General features: G+C 38.6%; 1 pseudogene; it reads right to left on the bottom strand.

Annotated features, from left to right (window-relative positions):
* Positions 1-5,219: 5,219 nt before the first annotated feature.
* LOC140327528 (vomeronasal type-2 receptor 26-like) lies at positions 5,220-8,994 on the bottom strand (annotated as a pseudogene).
* Positions 8,995-9,284: the final 290 nt, after the last annotated feature.

Consider the following 9,284-nt stretch of genomic DNA (forward strand, 5'->3'; position numbering starts at 1 on the left):
ATAATATATATATAATTGTATTATATATATATTATATAAGCTACTGTACATTACATTATACACTATTTTTCAGTATTTTTCATTTATTTATGTATTCTTGTTTAAGCTGATTTTTTTTTACATGATTGTGTGTTTCAAACATTTTTTATATTCATGAAATCTACTAGAACCCTGTTCGGACATATTTCTGTAAGTTACAGGTCTACAATTTAAAAATTATTTCCGAAAAAGTTGATTGATCAGAAGTTGCTAGGGGTTCTTTGAGCATTGAGCAATTTGTGCTTCTCACCGGTCCGTTTAGGAAACACCAATGATCTTGATGATCACAGGAGAGCTGTGGATATAATAAGTATACCAGTGGTTCCTAAAAACCTGAAAGTTTTACCAGGGGGGTCCCCCATGACAGAAAGGTCAAGAAAGGCTGCCCTAGATTACATAAATAAAAAATGGGCCTCAACAGCATAACTTTACATTTATTCAATATTTTTTGCTATGAAACTGTCTAATCTTAAAGAACCAAAATAAATCAGGCCGCCTGTTTCTGTATACCAATATGACCCAAAGAACCCTTGTTTACACTTTATACATAAATTGTACATAATATTGTTATGACGTAGTATTGTTATGAAGTTCACCTCTCTTAAAGAGATGCCCAAGTTATAATTATTACTGAAGATATTGTATAAAAATTCTATTGCCCATAACTACTGTGCACATATAATATATATAGCATATCATATATCATATGTTTTGGTTCTGTGCTGCTTGTGAAATTACCTTGGACGCAGAGTTTTAGTGTCTTCTGGTCTTCACCAGAGCACCCTAAAAGGAAAGATGGCCTGGTATTTTGCTGTTGAGGGATCACCGGGTTGTGACCCCATGCTACACACAGGATGACCTAGTTGTAATGTTCCTCGGAATTCTTGTTCCTGTTCTTTGACAGATCAGTGGTGCTAGCCCTGCTCCGACCACCAATATTGTATCTCAATGGAAGAAGTTTTTTGCTTCTCAGCATCAACTGGAAAAGAACAATGCCAGCTGATAGGTATAGTCAAAATTGATATTTGGATGATATTGATAATTTTCCCTTGTCATGCACCCATTGACTGGTGTATGGCCACCGCGTGCTGATTTGCACTGTCCACGTTCTCCAGACTGATGTCTAAGATGGTCTACTTGAAGAATAGTTCAGCACTCCTTCCTTTTCTTATGTTTGAAATCTGATTTCTTTACTTTACAGCAGTGTTTCTGAACCTTTTTTTCTCTTTCAACCATTTTTATTGAGTTTCAACTATATAATAACACAAATAAAGGGACACAACAAAAGAAAAGGGGCGAGAGTACATCCTATCCTAAATCAGGTGTCACTTTTCATATACAAACTATTGTTAATATGGGCTGGGGACAACTATAGGGAAAATCAGGGGAGGGGTACAGAAAAGCATGGGGGAGAACATGGAGAACAAAACAAGGCTTATAAACTAGGTGGCAGAATATAGTGAAAACTGGGGATCCAAGGAAACCTTGCCAATGTGCATTTTTCACATGGAAACAGTAAATAATAAACCTCGAGAGCTCCATTGTTACTCTCTTTATCTATCCAGGGTGACCCTGGGTATGCATCTAATACCTCAGTTCGAGAACAGGTAGGGAAGCTTTTGGTTTGGCATATGGGAATGCCTGACTGGCCTGTTCCTTGTACACTCTCCAAAACCATGGATAAGCATTACTGTGTCCTTACTCTTCGATGCCCATCTTTTCCGGTAGACTTATGGCCAAAGCAATTTAAATTGGGGCGATTCTTTAAACCAGTCCTATATGGACCATATCAACTTGTATGTCTTCATCATATTCTTATCTTCTGCAACCAATAATTCCATATGTTGTATCTTTTCAGATTCTATAAGCCAGTCCCTCATGGACGGTACTGTGGATTGTTTCCACTTTCTAGGGATATTTGTCCTAGCCGCTGTGAGGAAATGCCTAAGTACATCCCTTTTAATAGCCTTTATAGACCCCAGGAGGATGGATAGTAGGGATATTTTAGGTGAATTACTTAAGTCTGAACCAGTCACTCTGCTATATATATTGGTGATCCGATCTCAAAAACTACGAATTTTGGGCATTCCCACCAAATATGTATCATAGTACCCCGTTGAGTGTGGCAGAGCCAACATCTGTCAGGGTTGGGGGAGACATACGTTGAATATCTGTGGGGCATAAATACCATCTGGATATGATTTTATAGTTGGTCTCCTGGGCCTTACGCGGTAGAGCCACTTGATGAGTCAGTATAAATGCCTTTTCCCACTCCATTGGGGAGATAGAAGACCCCAATTCTGCTTTCCAATATTTTGTTTAGGTGGGGATATTATTAGCGGATACTCTAACCAATATTTCATACAACTGGAAAATAACGTGGGCTGGCCTACTTGTAGAACTCAGCAAGATTTCAAGCGCTGTACGACTTCTGTGTACGGTGTGTGTTGAGGAGTGTTGATATAAACGATGACAGCTGGTTATAGGACAGCCACGCATTCGGCTTCCTTTGCATCTCCGCATCTAAAGACGAAATGGGAGGCAACCTCCCATTCTGTAGTACACTGTATACCTGCCTATTGTCCCGAGCTGTCCAGGATAGAAATTTACTAACCCTCAGTGTCAGGGAAAATGCTGGATTATCAAATATGGGAGTCATGGGTCCTATCTTGGTGGACACATGACCTGCCCTAGTGAGGCTATCCCAGACCTTCAAGAGATCTGAGGTAACAATCGGTAATGGCTGTTGTATGTGTATTGAAGACCTGTCCACTCGTAATAGGGAATGGGAGGTCTATGGGAAATAGGAAGTTTTACAAAAGGACCCAGCTTTTCCTGTCTCTGTTGTGAAACCAGTCTACTACACGGGACAATATAGTTGCTTTGTAATAAGATCTGATATCAGGGACTCCCACGCCGCCCAGAGCTTTAGGTCTAGTAAGATAGCGTAAGGCTATTCTGGGACGTTTCATTTTCCATAGAAAATCTCTGCACATTTGCTGCACTTTACAGAGGAACATGGGTAGTAGGTATATTGGGACCGTCTGGAAAATGTACAACAATCTGGGTGGTATATCCATTTTAAGAGTGTTGAGTCTAGCAAAAAAAGAAAGAGGCAATATATCATATCTGCCCAGGTCCACCCTCAACTTACCCAATAAAAGCTCATAGTTATAATTGAACAGTTTGGTGGGGTCTGCTGATCTAAAAATCCCTAAATATTTAATGTTTTCATTGCAGTGCCTAAAGGATGTGTGCTCTTTAATAAATTTCACCTGATCTGGTTGGAGTGAGATGTTTAGCATTTAAGATTTATTAAAGTTTACTTTAAAATTGCTTTTCTTAACCTTTTTAACACAGAGGAGGAAAACCCTTACTCCAAGGAGATGAATTTTCCCCACAGTTGGGTTAGCACAATTTTATTTAATATAAAAAATGTCTCACCAACAATAATGCTTTACCAGTATATACTGGTATATGTATACCTAATATGAGGTCATCCTAAAGAATGCAGCTCTTCCATTAACTGGCATCCTTATAAGGTAAAAAGATCATTGGTAAGTACTGGTCAAGCACTGGTGTCACGGTCCCTTCTGTGAAGGAAGTTTGAGGATCTGTCAGACAAGCTGCATGTGTGATTATCTGACAGTCTGTTTTTACTTGTTTCTGTGTTGTTGTTTGTAATGACCACTCCCCTTGTATCAGGTGCAGCTGGTGGTCATTACTGCTCCTCCATTTAGTCTGGCCTCACACTTCATGCTGTGCGGTTGATATTCACTGCTGGGTTGTGAATAGCTGGAGTGTTGCGCCATTCAGAGTTCCTGTTTATATCTGCTAATAAGATAAGTTGCTTTACTTTTGGTGTTTTGGTGTTTTGTGGTTATTTAGTTGTTTACTAGGCCTCAGGGTGACACTGGGTCTTTCATAGGGGAAAGGAACCAGTAGTCTCAAGCCAGACACTACTGCTAGGGCTATACAGGGCTAGTAGGGACTAGGTTCCTGTGTATGAGTATTCTCACCATCAGGGGATACTCATACGGTTAGGAGTTAGGGCTAGATTAGGGTGTCTGCAAGGGGTGACCATTCCCTTTTCCCTAGTCATTTGAGGCCTAGTAGTGAGTAAACCTTTCTGTTACCCTTCCCTCCCTGTTATTCGTGACAACTGGCCATTGTCTTAATTCCTCGGTAGTTTAAAACACGGTGCCACACCTAAGTAGTCTCAACTAGAACTCAACATGTTTTTTTGATCATCTGCCAAGCCATAAAAATTGCGTGACTCCTTGGCTGAATACAACTCACTTCTGCAGCTAATTGTTTTTGTTGAATCTCTAACTCTTTGTTATTGCTTTGTTATATCTATCTGTTTTTTATTATTAAATAGTAAAATATTTTATTTAACTTACAAGTCTTTGTGTTATCTCTCTTTGTACACTTCAAATTTAACCCATAAATATTTACATAAATTGTCACAAATTATATTCGTGACATACACCCACTAAGGTGAATCAATATTCTGTTGAAAACACACATTGGTTTAAATTCGGTTTAAACAAAGACCTTTATTCAACACCAAAAGGCTTTTTTAGTTCTGGTGAAAACTAACAATTGTGACCATAACAGGAAATAATGAAACATTTTTTAATGAGGTCCAATGTTCCCACAAGGGATGCCTAAAAAGGGATTTCCTCTAAATGTAAATAGATAGGGACCAAACTCCATGTGGTAGGGAAAGTGATTTGGGCTTGAAAAGTAACAGCAGCACCATGGAGTGGAAGTTACCTCAGAACCAGAACAGAAACTGATGACCTTGAGGCCTACTTAGATTAACTGAAAGCACGTAGGTCGACTATCAGAGTGTGAAAGAAACAATTTTGACCGTTATATTTCATATTCCTTGGGTCTGATATTCTGTAATTCTGGATGCTTTTACACAAGACCAGTACACTATTTTTTTCAATTCTAAATACTAATCGTAATGAAAGAAGTTATAATGACTTTTTTTTATTTTTAATTTCTTACTTAATAAGTAGTATGTTGCTTTAAGGAGCACTGTATATGGTTATAATTTTATATGACATTACAGATAAACATTTAAAAGCTGATTCAAATATAGCAACGTGTTATCACAATATTTTAAAAAAACTGCACACATTACTAATAAAATGTAAAAAAATTAATATTCAGTGCTTTTGTTTTACTCCCAAAAGGATTTGTTTTCTATTATTTTCGGGCCTGAATAGAATTACATAACATTTAGGAAAAAATATACAGCCCAAAAGTCCAGCACTTGATGCTATAATAGCAAAGATCTCCACAGCCACCATATATTTCCCTTTAGTGCTCAGATAGGCGGGGATCATGGCAATCCACACACTGCAGAAAACCAGCATGCTGAAGGTGATGTACTTGGCCTCATTAAAACTGTCCGGTAATGTTCTGGCTAAAAAAACTGTGATGAAACTCACAGCTGCCAGAAGCCCCATATATCCCAGAACAGAGTAGAAACCAAAAACTGAGCCCTCATTACACTGAATGATGATCTTTCCCTGAAAGGAGTGAATGTCTTCATCCTGGAAGGGGGGAGAAATAGACAACCAAGTGACACAGATTATGACTTGAACCAGTGAACACACACACATTACAGAATTGGGTAATTTCACTCCCATCCATTTCCTCCAGGAACTCCCAGGTCTGGTGGCTTTAAAAGCAATGCACACCATGATACTTTTGGCAAGTAGAGAAGAAACAGCTACTGAGAATATAACACCAAAAGATGTTACACGCAGCTTGCAGGTTATGTCTACTGGACGGCCAAGAAACAAGAACACACAGAGGAAGCTCAGCATGATGGAGACCAGGAGAACGTAGCTCAGGTTGCGGTTATTAGCTTTAACAATAGGAGTGTCCCAATGATAAATAAATAATCCCAATGTTAGACCCGTTATAGTACAACAAAAAAATGTCACAGATGAAAATATTGCAGCAAGGAAGTCATCTTGAATTCCACACTTTTTTTCACACAATGATTCTGCTTATTATTGGGCCATATAATTGGGTCGTCTGGGCATTTCATGCAATTTATACTATCTGTGGGAATCTCATTTATAACTTTTGTAGAACTTTTTGTTAATATTGCATGGAAGGTATGTAGACCATATCCGTTTACAAAATGTAGTAACAATTGTACTAAACAGGGATAAATGTACAATATTCAACCACGTTGACCATTTTAGAAATTAGCACAGTTCCCTCTTTGAAATAGCTTGAGGCCTTCACACAGAGATTATAGGGCACCAAATGACTGCCTCTTCTATGTACACAATTACATTCATCCAGCCCTGCAAAGGGTAAGTTGAGGACATTATTCTCCATCTGTGTCATTCTTAATGCAATGACAGAAGAGCCACCCACTTCAGTAGAGCTCACTTCATTTATTTACATTTGTTCAGCCAATCCAGCAACAGGGCAGCAGAGGACAGATATCTTAGGTGTAACCCATGATGAATTTGCTGAACAAAGCATCAGAGAGCAACTAATGCTGAAAGGTTTTGATTGGAATGGGATTTTCTTTTGAAACTGAAGAAACTGCAAAGGTCAGCATTAGTTAATAAAAGAAAAAGAATCATAAATACTTGTATTCTAAACGTAGGGTGTTGTAATTTTTTGGCAAATTTCTTCCTACTTTTAAAATACAATTAGCACACATACACCCAACATTGGCCCAGTGAATAATACATTCATTGACATTGGGAGAAAACTCAGATATTCTTCAGATATTCCTTTTCTGTTGAAACCGGCTGAGCTGTTGAATATTTGCATTTTCTATTGAATATGCAATGATTCTCTATGGAGAGTTTGGAACCCCTGTTAGACATGTTAGGATTCGTGGAGTTGTGTTTTTAAAAATCCCCATGTAAAATTTGTAAAACCTAAACAAGGAGCAGGTATACCAGTACTATTGGATATTTTTTCTTCTGAACATGGAACACAATCATAACAGCAGGTATATATTGTTGCTCTGAGCCTTTTTCTTCTTCCAGGCAAACAATGTTCAGAGCACAAAGACACTGGAACCTGAAGAAATTAGGATACAAAATGAGGATATCTATATTTATAGTGTTGTGTCACCATTCATTGCCAGCAAAATTAATTTTAATCATTAGGCCAGATTTCTTGAAGCTCTCTGAGACTGGAGAAGATAGACTATCATGGAAGAACCTGGGTGATCCAGCAAACTTGGAATAGATTTTCTAAAATCATCTGCTATTAGTTAACAAATGTTGTTCTGCCCATATAAACGTATGGTCTTTTTTTAATATTGCATTCTATTTTACTTTTGCCATCTACTTGCATTTCCATTATAGCATGTATATTGGAGTCTCTAGGGCAGGGGTGTCAAACTTTGGCCCGCGGGCCAAATCTGGCCTGCAACGTCCTTTTTTTTTGGCCCCCAAAAGAATCCCGAATATGAATGGCAGCTAGTCTGCCACTGCATTGAAATTGCGCCGTTACTACAATTCCCAGAATCACTCGCATCTATAGACCAGCGGACTCTCTGCCTACGCGTGGGTCCGCATTGGAATGTTTTATAGACGCAGGGAATTGTAGTAGCGATGCTATTTCAGTGAAGAGGGAGTTCCAGCCACTCATAACATTAAGCCCCGCATTAGACTATTTTCTTGACGCAGGAAATTGTAGTAACGGTGCTATTTTAGATTCAAGTTTGGCCCATTACTTTGTTTTAGTTTTGAATTTTGGCCCACTGTGTACTTGAGTTTGACACCCCTGCTCTAGGGGGTTATGTAACCAGGGTAACCAGGAAGTAACCTTTGACTCTGGAAGTCTTCTGAGGTAACCTCCATCTTAGATTTCTTCACTCTCCTGTGTGTTAGAAGTGACTGTCCTACATCAGGCCTGAGACCTGATATGTCTGTAAGTTCTCAGCCACTGTTTATCTAATGTTAAATGTGGTAATTATTGTTTATTATGTATATGTATCAATGCTCTGTTATCTGTATTGTATTGCAGTTTCACAAATATAAGAAATATAATATGAAACGTTATATAAAGTTAGAATTTCTCAGTAAATACACAAGAAAGTGTCCATTTATTGAAGATTCTGACAATTGTTTAGCTGACTGTCTAGCCACACACTCATCGCACAATGCCGGGAGGCCAGAACAAATGTTTTTAATCTTTTTTAATCCTGGTTCAGATTCACTTCAGGTTTTCATGATAGTCTATCTTCTCCAGTCATGGAGAACTTTAATAAACCAGCCGCATAGTAAGAAGGTGCAATTGTGTTGGTTTAAAGATGGTTTAAAAGCTTTAAATTATGTTGGGTATGAGTTTTACAAAACTTAAATGTTGCTCTTTTCACAATGTTTTACAGTTTCTGCATCTGTAAATGGGGAATTTAAATAGAGATTTGGGTGATTTGGAGTGTTTTAAAACACAGTTTTCTTTTTTTAAGGTTAGATACTACATTAACTGCGATTGATTTCACTTGTCATCATGCCTAGAACTTGCCTTGATGATCCAGACAGTTTTTGTTACGTACCGTATTTTTTGCCGTATAAGACGCTCCGGAATATAAGACGCACCCAATTTTAAAGGAGGAAAATCTAGAAAAAGAGTTTCTGAAAGATTATTCCCCTTCTGATCACTCATGTGCCATTCATACCGGTATTCCCCTTCTGATCACTCATGTGCCATTCAAGTGATTGGCTGAGAAATAGGAAACCCTGATGACAGCTCAAGCATCATCAGGATTTCCCTTTCCTCAGCCAATCAGGGAGCAGAGCAATCAGCGGAGCTTTACTATGCTGACAGCTCTGCTCCCCTGATTGATTGATTGCTATGACTTCACCATTGACAGAGCTTAACAGATACTCCTGAATCGCGCAGCTGAAAATTAATTACCTTAATTGGTGAGTTCTCGACACCACTGCTCATTGATCCATGCTGTAAGCCAGCAGGCGAGTGCACTAGCAATCGACCCGGGCTTGCGGTAATGCGCCATGTCCAGGGGAGCATATATTCGCATAGTGAGCTTACGCACATTCACGTGATAAATCAGCCCCAATGTATCAGTAGTAAAACAGGTGCATTTACCTGGTTGTGTTTCCACAATATAGCTTGTGAGTTGATGTGAAACTGCTAATCCTCAGATGACCATGGGGTAAAATTTCCAACATCCACATCAAGTCTAGTTAGTTCATCGATGAATACTTTGTTTATTATTT

The sequence above is a fragment of the Pyxicephalus adspersus genome, chromosome 3, assembly GCF_032062135.1.
Source record: "Pyxicephalus adspersus chromosome 3, UCB_Pads_2.0, whole genome shotgun sequence".
NCBI lineage: Eukaryota > Metazoa > Chordata > Amphibia > Anura > Pyxicephalidae > Pyxicephalus > Pyxicephalus adspersus.